Below are 19,976 nucleotides of genomic sequence, written 5' to 3' on the forward strand. Positions count from 1 at the left end.
TGATATATATGAATGCATAATATGTAGGAAACTAATACTGATGGTTTAGCCATGATATATTTACATGTATTATACTATATTATATATTCTAAATATATAATAATATGTGTAAATATATTATGGCTAAAAACATATATATATATATATATATATATATATATATATATGTATATATATTTAAAATAAGTTTAGCTTCTATTTCTGAAAAAGTTTGTGACTCACAGCTTCTGCATCACAGCCCAGAACTTTAAACACTACACTATATAGCTGCACAGCCAGTCACTGAAAAAAATTAAATATGAGACTTCTACTTTATAGATCTCAGTAGAAGTACAGTACAGTAGAAGTTTTTCTTTTTTAGTTTCTTATTTAAGGAATTGGCTATGCAGCTATTATAGCTGAGTGGTTGAGTGCCTTGCCTCTAATACAGAAGGTCATGAGTTTGCATCCCAGCAGAAACTTTTCTGAAATACAGGCTAAATTAGATTTAAATAGACTGGGGTGTCTATATACAGTTGCAAGAAAAAGTATGTGAACCCTTTGGAATGATATGGATTTCTGCCCAAATTGGTCATAAAATGTGATTTGATCTTCATCTAAGTCACAACAATAGACAATGACAGTCTGCTTAAACTAATAACACACAAAGAATTACATATTACCATGTTTTTATTGAACACACCATGTAAACATTCACAGTGCAGTTGGAAAAAGTATGTAAATCCCTAGACTAATGACATCTCCAAGAGCTAAGTGGAGTAAAGTGTCAGCCAACTGAAGTCCAATCAATGAGATGCGATTAGAGGTGTTGGTTACAGCTGCCCTGCCCTATAAAAAACACACACTAGTTCTGGGTTTGGTTTTCACAAGAAGCATTGCCTGATGTGAATGATGCCTCGCATAAAAGAGCTCTCAGAAGACATACAATTAAGAATTGTTGACTTGCATAAAGCTGGAAAGGGTTATAAAAGTATCTCTAAAAGCCTTGCTGTTCATCAGTCCACGGTAAGACAAATTGTCTATAAATGGAGAAAGTTCAGCACTGCTGCTACTCTACCTAGGAGTGGCCGTCCTGTAGAGATGACTGCAAGAGCACAGCGCAGACTGCTCAATGAGGTGAAGAAGAATCCTAGAGTGTCAGCTAAAGACTTAAAAAAAGTCTCTGGCATATGCTAACATCCCTGTTAGCGAATCTACGATACGTAAAACACTAAACAAGAATAGATTTCATGGGAGGATACCACAGAGGAAGCCACTGCGGTCCAAAAAAACCCATTGCTGCACGTTTACAGTTTGCACAAGAGCACTTGGATGTTCCACAGCAGTACTGGCAAAATATTCTGTGGACAGATGAAACCAAAGTTGAGTTGTTTGGAAGAAACACACAACACTATGTGTGGAGAAAAAGAGGCACAGCACACCAACATCAAAACCTCATCCCAACTGTGAAGTATGGTGGTGGGGGCATCATGGTTTGGGGCTGCTTTGCTGCATCAGGGCCTGGACGGATTGCGATCATCAAAAGAAAAATGAATTCCCAAGTTTATCAAGACATTTTGCAGGAGAACTTAAGGCCATCTGTCCACCAGCTGAAGCTCAACAGAAGATGGATGTTGCAACAGGACAACGACCCAAAGCATAGAAGTAAATCAACAACAGAATGGCTTAAACAGAAGAAAATACGCCTTCTGGAGTGGCCAGTCAGAGTCCTGGCCTCAACCCAATTGAGATGCTGTGGCATGACCTCAAGAAAGCGATTCACACCAGACATCCCAAGAATATTCTGTAAAGAGGAATGGTCAAGAATTACTCCTGACCGTTGTGCACGTCTGATCTGCAACTACAGGAAACGTTTGGTTGAAGTTATTGCTGCCAAAGGAGGTTCAACCAGTTATTAAATACAAGGGTTCACATACTTTTTCATCTGCACTGTGAATGTTTGCATGGTGTGTTCAATAAAAACATGGTAACATTTAATTCTTTGTGTGTTATTAGTTTAAGCAGACTGTGATTGTCTATTGTTGTGACTTAGATGAAGATCAGATCACATTTTATAACCAATTTGTGCAGACATCCATATTATTCCAAAGGGTTCACATACTTTTTCTTGCAACTGTATGGAGTCAGAACAGGGACTCCTAAGCCAAGGTAGATTCCTGACACCCTCCCCTTTTCTGAGCAGGAGGTGCCTGGGGTTCTACCATTTTGTTCGGGTGCTCGGTAGAACAAGTGTTCTACTAGAGCACACGAACACTTTGGTGCTCGCTCAACACTACTGAAGATGCAAACAAATTATGCAATAGATCATCAGTTGATACATTACATGCACTTTCCACAGATTTTACAAGTCACATGGCTGCACAGATAGTAATAGCTAGCTAGCTTTGCTAGCTGACTCTGACATAACTATCTGTAGAATCCGCTGAGCTTTGAGGTGCCAGTTAATTAATTAACAAAATAGCTACTGAATCTTTAAACTGGGATTTATTGGTACAGGGAATCAAATATAAAAGATTAACTATCTAAAGGGCAGGAACAAAGGGAAGGAGGAGGGATGGAAGTTCATAAATAGTACAGTCTTATATACTAGCCATACATACAAACACACACATAGCCCAAACAGTGCCACTCCCTGAAACACCTCCCAGATACTGTCTTAGGCTAGTTTCACACTAGCGTTCGGCTGTCCGCTCGTGGGCTCCGTTTGAAGGGGCTCACGAGTGGACCCGAACGCTTCCGTCCAGCCCTGATGCATTCTGAATGGATGCGGATCCGCTCAGACTGCATCAGTCTGGCGGCGTTCAGCCTCCGCTCAGCAGGCGGACACCTGAACGCTGCTTGCAGCGTTCGGGTGTCTGCCTGGCCGTGCGGAGGCGTGCGGATCCGTCCAGACTTACAATGTAAGTCAATGGGGACGGATCCGTTTGAAGATACCACAATATGGCTCAATCTTCAAGCGGATCCGTCCCCCATTGACTTTCAATGTAAAAGTCTGGACGGATCCGCTCAGGCTAATTTCACACTTAGCTTTTTTTTGCCAATATAATGCAGACGGATCCGTTCTGAACGGAGCCTCCGTCTGCATTAATATGATCGGATCCGTTCAGAACGGATCCGATCGAACGCTAGTGTGAAAGTAGCCTTAGCTAATCAGCACAGCCCATTTATAGTCTGTAGATATAGTTGTAGAGGTTAACAACTTCCTGTAGGCGGCATCCTTGAGTCCAGAGCTCTCCTTCCTCTAAAAGACAAACAGACTTGCAGAACAGATCACCCCAGTCCGTGGCATCACCCAGGTCTGTAAGCATCAAAAATTGGTGCACTCCCTTTTACAGTTTGCAGTATACTGCGACTCTTGGAGCAGGATTCTGCAGAAGCTGGCCTGGTGATCGACTGTTGGAGTGGGTCTGTCTACAGCAGAGCTGCTGTTTGTAATCAACTCTCTGTTCTGGGTCAAAGAGGAGAGTCACAAGTGGGAGACCTTTCTTTATGAGATAATCCTTTTAAAGATATGAAAGAATCATATTTTAAGACACTATTTCTATGGCAGTTTATGATAGACAAATCTCATTCTTGCCTTTTAACATTTTATTTTCTTGTCTGCCTTCTCCCCTTGGCTTTATTCCTGACCCAGATTCTTTTTGTTACCACAACTGAAGAGAATCAGCCAAAAGCAGGAGATGTCTCGTAAGAATCCATCACATAACCCCTTAAGCTACTGGGGAGCACTGAGTACAGCTAATTAGACTGACTGAAGGTGAATCGAGAATTACAACATGGTGACAAAATAATTTATGACATTTTAACACCAATGGAAACCACAGCAGCAAACCACATTTTATTTCTAGTTAGTAGAACACATTTTTCTTGACTATTCCATTGTTACATTCTTACTTTATGTCAGTAGAAAAGTATTGCATTTGTTTCCAGAACTAAGCGTGAATCCTATCCCATATATTTTGTACACTGAATTTGCAATGGACCTTTTTTAATATATTAATTCAACACAATAACACAATACAACTAAACAGTTATCTGTAAACTCCACCAGAAATTAAATTTTTTTATGGACTAAATTTCTATAGATTTTTTTAAGCAAACAAAGCAAGTTCAAAGTCACCTCACAAGGCACGAGGTGAACAGTAAAAAGTATGTGCATATAGTGCATATATCTACATTAGAATCACACTCTATAAGCATCAGTAAACATAAAGACATCTGAGATATATGTGTTTTGCTGTTGCACCAAATTCTTAAACTTATAAATCAAAAGTAAATAGGAACCTGAGAAAACCAAGCCATGAATTACTGTAGGTAGTATGAAGGACAAACTGGTGTAAATGATGCCAAGGATTACCTATCCAATTCTGGAGCATTTGGACTGATTTTGAGGGGAAAAAGAAGGACAGTATTGGAAAGATAGAATATAAGTATCTACAGTAAATGGACATAGTTTCCCCCTGAATCCAAGCAAACTTTGACAACATAAACCTTTTTGTCATTTGTGATTGAAAAAAAATTCCACATTACAGAAGTTATAAATAATTCAAATTGTCTCTTTAACCCCTTCAGGACCCTGCAATTTTTCACCTTAAGGACCAAGCCATTTTTTAGCAAATCTGATATGTGTCAATTTATGTGGTGATAACTTTAAAACACTTTTACTTATCCAGGCTATTCTGAGATTGTTTCCTCATAACATATTGTACTTCATGTTGTACTTCATGATAGTGGTAAAATATTTATTTATAAAAAAATACAAAATTGACAAAAAATAAATAAAAAAATTCACAAATTTCCAAGTTTCAATTTCTCTACTTTTAAAATAGATAGTAATACCTCCAAAACTAGTTTTTACTTTACATTTCCCATATGTCTACTTCATGTTTGCATCATTTTGAAAATTATATTACATTTTTTGGGGACGTTAGAAGGCTTAGAAGTTTAGAAGCAAATCTTAACATTTTTAAGAACATTTCCAAAACCCAATTTCTTAAGGACCAGTTCAGTTATGAAGTCACTTTGTGGTTCTTACATATTAGAAACCACCCATAAATCACCCCATTTTTGAAACTACACCCCTCAAGCTATTCAAAATTGATTTTACATTTTGTTTAACCCTTTAGGTGTTTTTATATGTCTCCAAAGTATAAAGAACACCTAGAGGACTCATCACAAGGATTCAACAAGAGTTATATAAAAAATGAATAATGCGATTTATTGTCAGTCTTCATAAGAGTTGATTTCTTACAGAAATAGTTTAGGAAAAGTCTTTTGTCCATGAGTGAATCTTGATAGTCCTTGAAGTGTCATTGTTGAAGGTCAGGAATCCTCTTCTCAAGGCTCCATGTGTCTTCATCTCTAGCCAGCAAACACCCAACAGACTTTAGAGTGAGTGCAAGAAGACCCCCCTTGTCTGTCCCTGTCAGTCATTTATACCATAGATACAGGTGTGTCTTTACTAAAGTATAGGCTGATACATTGTCATATATGGTAGACTTTAAATATAGTTCTTAACGTTCCCATACACCCCTCCCATTGCCAAGTGTATTACTATATATGGTGTGTAATGTGTAATGTAATACATACTTTATATTAAATATCAATTAATATTACATCACATTTTTTTTACATTTCCCCCTCCTGAGGGTGAGATAATCTGTTCAAACCCACAACATCAAATTTTACAATTATCTTGGACTCTTCATTCTTCTTTCCTTCTTTATAAATTAATTGTCCTTAACATATGGTAAACTGTGATTGAATACCAATTAAATAAATTTAGAAACGAATCCAATATCTATTAGGCATCTTTTTCTCTTCCTCTGGTCTCGTCATGATCTTCATACTGTAATTTCACTTATTAATCTTAAATTTCAATCACATAAAGTCTATAATAGGATTGATAGAACTGTACGTAGATGATGTGCAGTCCTTAAATTAAATTTTATCATATTTTCCAATGATGTTCATGTACAAGATTTATCACCTTTTACGATTTGTGGTGACACAGCTTTCCTGGACACAGATTTTAACTTACATATCAGGAATTCCTTGGTTATCTTCAGAAGCGTCTGTGAACAACTGTGACTTCTTTGTCATTTCCCTTCTTTCTCTGCAGTTTAACATGATAGAACATTATAAGGAATTTAGAGTAACTGTCCATTCAGCCTCATATGAAGAATTTCACACTCTCAGCATGATTGCTGACAATCAAGTAAAATGAATGTAGTCCTTTAACAAGGCTTTAACTTTAGTATCAGAAGTAGAAGATTCCTGAACTTCACAGAGTTTATGGTAATCCAATGAATTAGCGTTTTTTTTTTTTTTTTTTTAAACAAACACCCTAGGCCCATAGGCGCTAAAATATTTTACTTCTAGAAGCCCTAACTATTATAACTCTAAATCACTTACTGAAGCTCTTCAGCACTCGCTCTTCTTGAGCTCAATTCTCAGTTTTGGATGCCAGTCCTTCTGTCACAGACATCCTTTCTGTGATAACAGAACTTTCTTTCTATGAACTTTACCTCTGGAGTTTTCTATGGACAGGTGTGCTTCAGGTACTCTTCACCTGTTTCCTGGGTCACTCTCAAGTGCCCCTTATTTTCACACCTTTCCCAGAATATAACACATATTTGTTTACCTCCAAGTCTTTTCCTGGGACTCTGTGCACATCACTTTATTTTTATAGACTTCATGAATATCACAGTCTCTAGAGAATATGACATTTCCTGTTGACTTTAGTCTTGATTGAAGTTATCTTCTTCTTTCCTATTACTACACCAAAGTTGGTGATTATAGCTAACCTTTTTTTATCACAGTGTATCATACCATTCATTTGTTACCATATTATATTTCAACATAATATACAGTATAAGGGGGTCCAACACCGTATTAGTATGGTGTTCCTAATAATTTTTTAGGTGAGTGTATATATATATATATATATATATATATATACACAGAGCGAAGAAGTAGGACTGCACTCCAAATGTGGTAAAAATAGCAGTGATTTATTCACCCATAATATGGCAGGTCTTGCAAGACCTGCCATATTATGGGTGAATAAATCACTGCTATTTTTACCACATTTGGAGTGCAGTCCTACTTCTTCGCTTTGTATAATTTTGGGGTTTGCCGCTGCCCTGCATTGGACCGTGCACCCGCACTCTGGTTGGTGCTCCCACTGGACTTTTTATATATATATAAAAATGCCTACTTTTGATGAGCATGCCTACGTATGCCTACTTTTGATGAGCACCATGTGAAATTTGAGCGACAAGACCCCCAGCTACTGTCCACACTTTGTGACATCCTTATGCCCAGAAGAGGAGATCCCTCCCGGGTATGAGGGCACTCAGTAACCATAGGGTCGCCTGTGCAGGGGCCGCGGATTCCGTGGCCGCAGCATGGCTTCATGTGGGTATGAAGGGAGACATTCTGGTTTCTAGATTGTCCCTTTCTTTCTGATGTGCCGTTACCCTTGAACAAGTGGCTTGGATGCATTACACTTAGTGTATTGGCGTAGCGATCTGTTTTCCACTAAGCAAGATGGCGCTGGGAACAGTCTCTATCCACTGAGCATGCGCAGGGGTGAGACTCGGGAAGATGACGCTGCGGCCCGATTTGATGACATCAGAGGTCTTCGGCCGGCACATCTCAGAGTGGTGCGCAGTGAACAACAAACAACGCTGAGCAACGGCATGACAGGTTCCTTCTGGTATGTTTCTTTGATCGCCCTCCCCCCTCTCTGCTACTCTCGTTTTTATAAAACACATCACACCACAATGCACCGATCGGACAGATCGATTTTATAAATGATCGATACAATATGTGGTCATTGATACACTATGTGTAAACATGTATATGTCACGTATATATTCTGTCACATGTATGCTTTATTGCATCTGCATTGTGTCTATTTTTGTTGTATACACTTTTTTATTGGATGATCAAGATTTGTAACACACCCACAGGGTGGAGTGTGATCACATGTTCAGCTAGCTAATTGTCCCACCTGTATATAATGCTGTGATTTGAGTTGTAATTCTGCTTGAAAAAGGTTCTAGTGCAGAACCGAAACGTTGCACCACCTGGGTGATTAAAGTTCACTTGTACTTTTTCCTGGAGTGCCGCCCATTTTTTCTGGACTACTAAATTGGGGTAAGAAGCCTATTCCCCTGGAGACGTGCACCCTATTTCCACTAGACTGCGTACCAGTGCCGCCATTTTTCCTTTGTATATATATATATATATATATACAGTTGCAAGAAAAAGTATGTGAATCCTTTGGAATGATATGGATTTCTGCACAAATTGGTCATAAAATGTGATCTGATCTTCATCTAAATCACAACTATAGAAAATCACAGTCTGCTTAAACTAATAACACACAAATAATTAAATGTTACCATGTTTGATTGAACACACCATGTAAACATTCACAGTGTAGGTGGAAAAAGTATGTGAATCCTTGGATTTAATAACTGGTTGAACCTCCTTTGGCAGCAATAACGTCAAACAAACGTTTCCTGTAGTTGCAGATCAGACGTGCACAACGGTCAGAAGTAATTCTTGATCATTCCCCTTTACAGAACTGTTTCAATTCAGCAATAGTCTTAGGATGTCTGGTGTGAATCACTTTCTTGAGGTCATGCCACAGCATCTCAGTCGGGTGTAGGTCAGTACTCTGACTGGGCCACTCCAGAAGGTGTATTTTCTTCTGTTTAAGCCATTCTGTTGTTGATTTACTTCTATGCTTTGGGCCGTTGTCCTGTTGCAACACCCATCTTCTGTTGAGCTTCAGCTGGTGGACAGATGGCCTTAAGTTCTCCTGCCTTGTCAAATGTCTTGATAAACTTGGGAATTCATTTTTCCTTTGATGATAGCAATCCGTCCAGACCCTTACGCAGCAAAGCAGCCCCAAACTATGATGCCCCCACACCAATACTTCACAGTTGGGATGAGGTTTTGATGTTGGTGTGCTGTGCCTCTTTTCTTCGTTTCTTCCAAACAACTCAACTTTGGTTTCATATGTCCACAGAATATTTTGCCAGTACTGCTGTGGAACATCCAGTTGCTCTTGTGCAAACTGTAAACGTGAAACTGTTAACTGAATCAACATCTTGTAATTATACCCAGCATGGGGTCAAAGGTGTTGATTCCATTATCCTAATTGGAGGTACAAGCGAGGTGTGAAGGAGCCCATCTACGTAAAAATAGAGAAGCCAAACTTGAATAGAGGCTGGGCTTTGGGGGAGGGGGGGGGGGTTAGACATATTTTGTCTGCCACATACAATGCTGTCTTGACACCTTTTTCTGGGAGGTTATTATCACCTACTGACTCCAATTAGGATAATGGAATCAACACCTTTGACCCCATGCTGGGTATAATGACCTCTGACCCCATGCTGGGTATAATTACCAGATGTTGATTCAGTTACATATTTATTCCCAGAGAATTCATTTTAAAGAAATCTACAATAAGTCCAGTTGCCTTGATTTATTCTTTAAAGATATACCATGACCTGGATAAATGAGAACCTTCACAGACATTAGTCTGCCTTGACCATCTCTTACCATTACTCCTGTATAAACAAAACATGAGTGCTTTACCATAAAGTAGGAATCTTAAAAATCCTTACAAATGTTTTTTTTGAGGATATGCAGTACAGACCAAAAGTTATGACACACCTTCTCATTCAAAGAGTTTTCTTTATTTTCATGACTATGAAAATTGTAGATTCACACTGAAGGCATCAAAACTATGAATTAACACATGTGGAATTATATACGTGTGAAACAACTGAAAATATGTCATATTCTAGGTTCTTCAAAGTAGCCACCTTTTGCTTTAAATACTGATTTGCACACTGATTTGGCATTCTCTTGATGAGCTTCAAGAGGTAGTCACATGAAATGGTCTTCCAACAGTCTTGAAGGAGTTCCCAGAGATGCTTAGCACTTGTTGGCCCTTTTGCCTTCACTCTGCGGTCCAGCTCACCCCAAACCATCTCGATTGGGTTCAGGTCCGGTGACTGTGGAGGCCAGGTCATCTGGCACAGCACCCCATCACTCTCCTTCATGGTAAAATAGCCCTTACAAAGCCTGGGGGTGTGTTTGGGGTCATTGTCCTGTTGAAAAATAAATGATGGTCCAACTAAATGCAAACCGGATGGAATAGCATGCCGCTGCAAGATGCTGTGGTAGCCATGCTGGCTGAGTATGCCTTCAATTTTGAATAAATCCCCAACAGTGTCACCAGCAAAACACCCCCACACCATCACACCTCCTCTTCCATGCTTCACGGTGGGAACCAGGCATGTAGAATCCATCCGTTCACCTTTTCTGCATCGCACAAAGACACAGTGGTTGGAACCAAAGATCTCAAATTATGACTCATCAGACCAAAGCACAGATTTCCACTGGTCTGATGTCCATTCCTTGTGTTCTTTAGCCCAAGCAAGTCTCTTTTGCTTGTTGCTTGTCCTTAGCAGTGGTTTCCTAGCAGATATTCTACCATGAAGGCCTGATTCACACAGTATCCTTTTAACAGTTGTTCTAGAGATGTGTCTGCTGCTAGAACTCTGTGTGGCATTGACCTGGTCTCTAATCTGAGCTGCTGTTAACCTGCGATTTCTGAGGCTGGTGACTCGGATGAACTTATCCTCCGCAGCAGAGGTGACTCTTGGTCTTCCTTTCCTGGGGCGGTCCACCTGTGAGCCAGTTTCTTTGTAGCACTTGATGGTTTTTGTGACTGCACTTGGGGACACTTTCAAAGTTTTCCCAATTTTTTAGGACTGACTGACCTTCATTTCTAAAAGTAATAATGACCACTCGTTTTTCTTTACTTAGCTGCCGTTTTCTTGCCATAATACAAATTCTAACAGTCCATTCAGTAGAATTATAAGCTGTGTATCCACCTGACTTCTCCACAACGCGACTGATGGTCCAAACCCCATGTATAAGGCAAGAAATCCCACTTATTAAACCTGACAGGGCACACCTATGAAGTGAAAACCATTTCAGGTGACTACCTCTTGAAGCTCATCAAGAGAATGTCAAGAGTGTGCAAAGCAGTAATCAAAGCAAAAGGTGGCTACTTTGAAGAACCTAGAATATGACATATTTTCAGTTGTTTCACACTTTTTTGTTATGTATATAATTACACATGTGTTAATTCATAGTTTTGATGCCTTCAGTGTGAATCTACAATTTTCATAGTCATGAAAAAAAAGAAAACTCTTTGAATGAGAAGGTGTGTCCAAACTTTTGGTCTGTACTGTATATATATATATATATATATATATATATATAAAAATAAAGATATATATATATAGAAAAAATATAAAAAGTGTCAGCACCGTCTCTGATGCAAGCAAGAGGGTGCAGCTAGCCCAATGAGGATATAAGCAAATCCAATGGATAGAAATAAAAAAAAATGGGCAGCACTCCATGAAGTAAAAAAGTACAAAAAAAATCTTTATTTACCCAAGCAGGACATTCAACGTTTCGGCTCTATACTAGAGCCTTTCGAAAGGCTCCAGTGTAGAGCCGAAACGTCGCCTGCTTGGGAAAATAAAGATTTTTTTGTACTTTTTTACTTCATGGAGTGCTGCCCATTTTTTTGATTTTCATATATATACATATATATATATATATATATATATATATATATATATAGAAAAAAGAAAAACAGTGGCAGCACCGTCCCTAGTGTAAAATAGTGGGTGCAACTGGCCCAAAATGGATTAAAGCCAATCCGATAAATACAAAATAGAAAATGGATGGGCAGCACTCCAAGAAATAAAAAATAGCAAAAAACGTTATTTACCCCAATGGAGCATGCAATGTTTCGGCTCTAGACAGAAGCCTTCCTCAAGCAGTGTACAAAGACAAAGTGCCAAACTTATATAGAATTGTGCCAATTCATATACAATTAACAAAACATGTGCAATTAATTCATAATAAATAACAAATCACTTAAAATACATCATGTAAATGCATGACAATACAATACAATTAATATCTGTGAATAAGTTGTGACCACATTACATATATCCCCTTGATAATATGTTCATAATTGCATCTCATGTTAAGAAAATTGAAAAACATCCATAATTAATATCAATAACATAATCAGTGTCATGTGTAATTAATAGAGTTGAGCGAACACCTGGATGTTCGGGTTCGAGAAGTTCGGCCGAACATCCCGGAAATGTTCGGGTTCGGGATCCGAACCCGATCCGAACTTCGTCCCGAACCCGAACCCCATTGAAGTCAATGGGGACCCGAACTTTTCGGCACTAAAACGGCTGTAAAACAGCCCAGGAAAGGGCTAGAGGGCTGCAAAAGGCAGCAACATGTAGGTAAATCCCCTGCAAACAAATGTGGATAGGGAAATGAATTAAAATAAAAATTAAATAAATAAAAATTAACCAAAATCAATTGGAGAGAGGTTCCATAGCAGAGAATCTGGCTTCCCGTCACCCACCACTGGAACAGTCCATTCTCAGATATTTAGGCCCCGGCACCCAGGCAGAGGAGAGAGGTCCCGTAACAGACAATCTGGCTTCATGTCAGCAGAGAATCAGTCTTCATGTCATAGCAGAGAACCAGGCTTCACGTCACCCACCACTGTAAGAGTCCATTTTCATAAATTTAGGCCCAGCACCCAGGCAGAGGAGAGAGGTCCCGTAACAGACAATCTGGCTTCATGTCAGCAGAGAATCAGTCTGCATGTCATAGCAGAGAATGAGGCTTCACGTCACCCACCACTGCAACAGTCCATTTTCATAAATTTAGGCCCAGCACCCAGGCAGAGGAGAGAGGTCCCGTAACAGAGGATCTGGCTTCATGTCAGCAGAGAATCAGTCTGCATGTCATAGCAGAGAATCAGGCTTCACGTCAGCCACCACTGCAACAGTCCATTGTCATAAATTCAGGCCCAGCACCCAGGCAGAGGAGAGAGGTCCCGTAACAGACAATCTGGCTTCATGTCAGCAGAGAATCAGTCTGCATGTCATAGCAGAGAATGAGGCTTCACGTCACCCACCACTGCAACAGTCCATTTTCATAAATTTAGGCCCAGCACCCAGGCAGAGGAGAGAGGTCCCGTAACAGAGGATCTGGCTTCATGTCAGCAGAGAATCAGTCTGCATGTCATAGCAGAGAATCAGGCTTCACGTCAGCCACCACTGCAACAGTCCATTGTCATAAATTTAGGCCCAGCACCCAGGCAGAGGAGAGAGGTCCCGTAACAGACAATCTGGCTTCATGTCAGCAGAGAATTAGTCTGCATGTCATAGCAGAGAATCAGGCTTCACGTCAGCCACCACTGCAACAGTCCATTGTCATAAATTCAGGCCCAGCACCCAGGCAGAGGAGAGAGGTCCCGTAACAGACAATCTGGCTTCATGTCAGCAGAGAATCAGTCTGCATGTCATAGCAGAGAATGAGGCTTCACGTCACCCACCACTGCAACAGTCCATTTTCATAAATTTAGGCCCAGCACCCAGGCAGAGGAGAGAGGTCCCGTAACAGAGGATCTGGCTTCATGTCAGCAGAGAATCAGTCTGCATGTCATAGCAGAGAATCAGGCTTCACGTCAGCCACCACTGCAACAGTCCATTGTCATAAATTCAGGCCCAGCACCCAGGCAGAGGAGAGAGGTCCCGTAACAGACAATCTGGCTTCATGTCAGCAGAGAATCAGTCTGCATGTCATAGCAGAGAATGAGGCTTCACGTCACCCACCACTGCAACAGTCCATTTTCATAAATTTAGGCCCAGCACCCAGGCAGAGGAGAGAGGTCCCGTAACAGAGGATCTGGCTTCATGTCAGCAGAGAATCAGTCTGCATGTCATAGCAGAGAATCAGGCTTCACGTCAGCCACCACTGCAACAGTCCATTGTCATAAATTTAGGCCCAGCACCCAGGCAGAGGAGAGAGGTCCCGTAACAGACAATCTGGCTTCATGTCAGCAGAGAATTAGTCTGCATGTCATAGCAGAGAATCAGGCTTCACGTCAGCCACCACTGCAACAGTCCATTGTCATAAATTCAGGCCCAGCACCCAGGCAGAGGAGAGAGGTCCCGTAACAGACAATCTGGCTTCATGTCAGCAGAGAATCAGTCTGCATGTCATAGCAGAGAATGAGGCTTCACGTCACCCACCACTGCAACAGTCCATTTTCATAAATTTAGGCCCAGCACCCAGGCAGAGGAGAGAGGTCCCGTAACAGAGGATCTGGCTTCATGTCAGCAGAGAATCAGTCTGCATGTCATAGCAGAGAATCAGGCTTCACGTCAGCCACCACTGCAACAGTCCATTGTCATAAATTCAGGCCCAGCACCCAGGCAGAGGAGAGAGGTCCCGTAACAGACAATCTGGCTTCATGTCAGCAGAGAATCAGTCTGCATGTCATAGCAGAGAATGAGGCTTCACGTCACCCACCACTGCAACAGTCCATTTTCATAAATTTAGGCCCAGCACCCAGGCAGAGGAGAGAGGTCCCGTAACAGAGGATCTGGCTTCATGTCAGCAGAGAATCAGTCTGCATGTCATAGCAGAGAATCAGGCTTCACGTCAGCCACCACTGCAACAGTCCATTGTCATAAATTCAGGCCCAGCACCCAGGCAGAGGAGAGAGGTCCCGTAACAGACAATCTGGCTTCATGTCAGCAGAGAATCAGTCTGCATGTCATAGCAGAGAATGAGGCTTCACGTCACCCACCACTGCAACAGTCCATTTTCATAAATTTAGGCCCAGCACCCAGGCAGAGGAGAGAGGTCCCGTAACAGAGGATCTGGCTTCATGTCAGCAGAGAATCAGTCTGCATGTCATAGCAGAGAATCAGGCTTCACGTCAGCCACCACTGCAACAGTCCATTGTCATAAATTTAGGCCCAGCACCCAGGCAGAGGAGAGAGGTCCCGTAACAGACAATCTGGCTTCATGTCAGCAGAGAATTAGTCTGCATGTCATAGCAGAGAATCAGGCTTCACGTCAGCCACCACTGCAACAATCCATTGGCATATATTTAGGCCTAGCACACAGGCAGAGGAGAGAGGTCCCGTAACAGACAATCTGGCTTCATGTCAGCAGAGAATCAGTCTTCATATCATAGCAGAGAATCAGGCTTCACGTCAGCCACCAATGCAACAGTCCATTGTCAGATATTTAGGCCCAGCACCCAGGCAGAGGAGAGAGGTCCCGTAACAGACAATCTGGCTTCATGTCAGCAGAGAATCAGTCTGCATGTCATAGCAGAGAATGAGGCTTCACGTCACCCACCACTGCAACAGTCCATTTTCATAAATTTAGGCCCAGCACCCAGGCAGAGGAGAGAGGTCCCGTAACAGAGGATCTGGCTTCATGTCAGCAGAGAATCAGTCTGCATGTCATAGCAGAGAATCAGGCTTCACGTCAGCCACCACTGCAACAGTCCATTGTCATAAATTCAGGCCCAGCACCCAGGCAGAGGAGAGAGGTCCCGTAACAGACAATCTGGCTTCATGTCACCAGAGAATCAGTCTGCATGTCATAGCAGAGAATGAGGCTTCACGTCAGCCACCACTGCAACAATCCATTGGCATATATTTAGGCCTAGCACACAGGCAGAGGAGAGGTTCATTCAACTTTGGGTAGCCTTGCAATATAATGGTAAAATGAAAATAAAAATAGGATTGAATGAGGAAGTGCCCTGGAGTCCAATAATATATGGTTATGGGGAGGTAGTTAATGTCTAATCTGGACAAGGGACGGACAGGTCCTGTGGGATCCATGCCTGGTTCATTTTTATGAACGTCAGCTTGTCCACATTGGCTGTAGACAGGCGGCTGCGTTTGTCTGTAATGACGCCCCCTGCCGTGCTGAATACACGTTCAGACAAAACGCTGGCTGCCGGGCAGGCCAGCACCTCCAAGGCATAAAAGGCTAGCTCTGGCCACGTGGACAATTTAGAGACCCAGAAGTTGAATGGGGCCGAACCATCAGTCAGTACGTGGAGGGGTGTGCACACGTACTGTTCCACCATGTTAGTGAAATGTTGCCTCCTGCTAACACGTTGCGTATCAGGTGGTGGTGCAGTTAGCTGTGGCGTGTTGACAAAAGTTTTCCACATCTCTGCCATGCTAACCCTGCCCTCAGAGGAGCTGGCCGTGACACAGCTGCCTTGGCGACCTCTTGCTCCTCCTCTGCCTTGGCCTTGGGCTTCCACTTGTTCCCCTGTGACATTTGGGAATGCTCTCAGTAGCGCGTCTACCAACGTGCGCTTGTACTCGCGCATCTTCCTATCACGCTCCAGTGCAGGAAGTAAGGTGGGCACATTGTCTTTGTAGCGTGGATCCAGCAGGGTGGCAACCCAGTAGTCCGCACAGGTTAAAATGTGGGCAACTCTGCTGTCGTTGCGCAGGCACTGCAGCATGTAGTCGCTCATGTGTGCCAGGCTGCCCAGGGGTAAGGACAAGCTGTCCTCTGTGGGAGGCGTATCGTCATCGTCCTGCCTTTCCCCCCAGCCACGCACCAGTGATGGACCCGAGCTGCGTTGGGTGCCACCCCGCTGTGACCATGCTTCATCCTCATCCTCCTCCACCTCCTCCTCATCCTCGTCCTCCTCGTCCTCCAGTAGTGGGCCCTGGCTGGCCACATTTGTACCTGGCCTCTGCTGTTGCCAAAAACCTCCCTCTGAGTCACTTCGAAGAGACTGGCCTGAAAGTGCTAAAAATGACCCCTCTTCCTCCTCCTCCTCCTCCTCCTCCTGGGCCACCTCCTCTTCCATCATCACCCTAAGTGTTTTCTCAAGGAGACATAGAAGTGGTATTGTAACGCTGATAACGGTGTCATCGCCACTGGCCATGTTGGTGGAGTACTCGAAACAGCGCAACAGGGCACACAGGTCTCGCATGGAGGCCCAGTCATTGGTGGTGAAGTGGTGCTGTTCTGTAGTGCGACTGACCCGTGCGTGCTGCAGCTGAAACTCCACTATGGCCTGCTGCTGCTCGCACAGTCTGTCCAGCATGTGCAAGGTGGAGTTCCACCTGGTGGGCACGTCGCATATGAGGCGGTGAGCAGGAAGGCCGAAGTTACGCTGTAGCGCAGACAGGCGAGCAGCGGCAGGATGTGAACGCCGGAAGCGCGAACAGACGGCCCGCACTTTATGCAGCAGCTCTGACATGTCGGGGTAGTTGTGAATGAACTTCTGCACCACCAAATTCAGCACATGCGCCAAGCAAGGGATGTGCGTCAAATTGGCTAGTCCCAGAGCTGCAACGAGATTTCGCCCATTATCACACACCACCAGGCCGGGCTTGAGGCTCACCGGCAGCAACCACTCGTCGGTCTGTTGTTCAATACCCCGCCACAACTCCTGTGCGGTGTGGGGCCTGTCCCCCAAACATATGAGTTTCAGAATGGCCTGCTGACGTTTACCCCGGGCTGTGCTGAAGTTGGTGGTGAAGGTGTGTGGCTGACTGGATGAGCAGGTGGAAGAAGAGGAGGAGGAAGCCGAGAAGGAGGAGGTGGCAACAGGAGGCAAAGAATGTTGCCCTGCGATCCTTGGCGGCGGAAGGACGTGCGCCAAACAGCTCTCCGCCTGGGGCCCAGCTGCCACTACATTTACCCAGTGTGCAGTTAGGGAGATATAGCGTCCCTGGCCGTGCTTACTGGTCCACGTATCTGTGGTTAGGTGGACCTTGCTACAGATGGCGTTGCGCAGTGCACACTTGATTTTATCGGATACTTGGTTGTGCAGGGAAGGCACGGCTCTCTTGGAGAAGTAGTGCCGGCTGGGAACAACATACTGTGGGACAGCAAGCGACATGAGCTGTTTGAAGCTGTCTGTGTCCACCAGCCTAAATGACAGCATTTCATAGGCCAGTAGTTTAGAAATGCTGGCATTCAGGGCCAGGGATCGAGGGTGGCTAGGTGGGAATTTACGCTTTCTATCAAATGTTTGTGAGATGGAGAGCTGAACGCTGGCGTGTGACATGGTTGAGACGCTTGGTGACGGAGGTGGTGGTGGTGGTGTTGGTGGTACATCCCCTGTTTGCTGGGCGGCAGGTGCCAACGTTCCTCCAGAGGCGGAGGAAGAGGCCGAGGCGGCAGCAGCAGAATAGGCCGAGGCGGCAGCAGCAGAAGAGGTAGCAGGGGGAGCCTGAGTGACTTCCTTGGTTTTAAGGTGTTTACTCCACTGCAGTTCATGCTTTGCATGCAGGTGCCTGGTCATGCAGGTTGTGCTCAGGTTCAGAACGTTAATGCCTCGCTTCAGGCTCTGATGGCACAGCGTGCAAACCACTCGGGTCTTGTCGTCAGCACATTGTTTGAAGAAGTGCCATGCCAGGGAACTCCTTGAAGCTGCCTTTGGGGTGCTCGGTCCCAGATGGCGGCGGGCAGTAGCAGGCGGAGTCTCTTGGCGGCGGGTGTTCTGCTTTTGCCCACTGCTCCCTCTTTTGCTACGCTGTTGGCTCGGTCTCACCACTGCCTCTTCCTCCGAACTGTGAAAGTCAGTGGCACGACCTTCATTCCATGTGGGGTCTAGGACCTCATCGTCCCCTGCATCGTCTTCCACCCAGTCTTGATCCCTGACCTCCTGTTCAGTCTGCACACTGCAGAAAGACGCAGCAGTTGGCACCTGTGTTTCGTCATCATCAGAGACATGCTGAGGTGGTATTCCCATGTCCTCATCATCAGGAAACATAAGTGGTTGTGCGTCAGTGCATTCTATGTCTTTCACCGCTGGGGAAGGGCTAGGTGGATGCCCTTGGGAAACCCTGCCAGCGGAGTCTTCAAACAGCATAAGAGACTGCTGCATAACTTGAGGCTGAGACAGTTTCCCTGGTATGCATGGGGGTGATGTGACAGACTGATGGGGTTGGTTTTTAGGCGCCATCTGTGCGCTTTCTGCAGAAGACTGGGTGGGAGATAATGTGAACGTGCTGGATCCACTGTCGGCCACCCAATTGACTAATGCCTGTACCTGCTCAGGCCTTACCATCCTTAGAACGGCATTGGGCCCCACCATATATCGCTGTAAATTCTGGCGGCTACTGGGACCTGAGGTAGTTGGTACACTAGGACGTGTGGATGTGGCAGAACGGCCACGTCCTCTCCCAGCACCAGAGGGTCCACTAACACCACCACGACCATGTCCACGTCCGCGTCCCTTACTAGATGTTTTTCTCATTGTTATGGTTCACCACAACAACAAATATATTATTTGGCCCAATGTATTGTATTCAAATTCAGCGGGATATAAATTTGAGGCCTAGTATTTAGGCGCTGGGTGACCGGTATGGATTTAGTGACAGAATTAGACTTGGAAATGCACAGAAGCGTGTGTGTGAAGTTATTCTGAATGACCCTATGTGCACCTTGAATATTATATACCCTTTTTGGGATAGATTTCAAATAGCTCTGATATAGCAGGAACCACTAAATTATGAAATTGCTAAATTGGGAATTGTATTTCAACCCAGAACAAAAAATGTGCTTTGACGGACACTAAATATCTTGCCCAGCAACAACAGTACAGCGGTAACGAGAGATTTAGCAGGATATAAATTTGAGGCCTAGTATTTAGGCGCTGGGTGACAGGTATGGGTTTAGTGACAGAATTAGACTTGAAAATACACAGTAGCGGGTGTGTGTGAAGTTATTCTGAATGACCCAATGTGCACCTTGAATATTATATACCCTTTTAGGGATAGATTTCAAATAGCTCTGATATAGCAGAAACCACTAAATTATGAAATTGCTAAATTGGGAATTGTACTTCAACCCAGAACAAAAAATGTGCTTTGACGGACACTAAATATCTTTCCAAGCAACAACAGTACAGCGGTAACGAGAGATTTAGCAGGATATAAATTTGAGGCCTAGTATTTAGGCGCTGGGTGACAGGTATGGGTTTAGTGACAGAATTAGACTTGGAAATACACAGTAGCGGGTGTGTGTGAAGTTATTCTGAATGACCCAAT

The sequence above is a fragment of the Bufo gargarizans genome, chromosome 3, assembly GCF_014858855.1.
Source record: "Bufo gargarizans isolate SCDJY-AF-19 chromosome 3, ASM1485885v1, whole genome shotgun sequence".
Taxonomy (NCBI): Eukaryota; Metazoa; Chordata; class Amphibia; order Anura; family Bufonidae; genus Bufo; species Bufo gargarizans.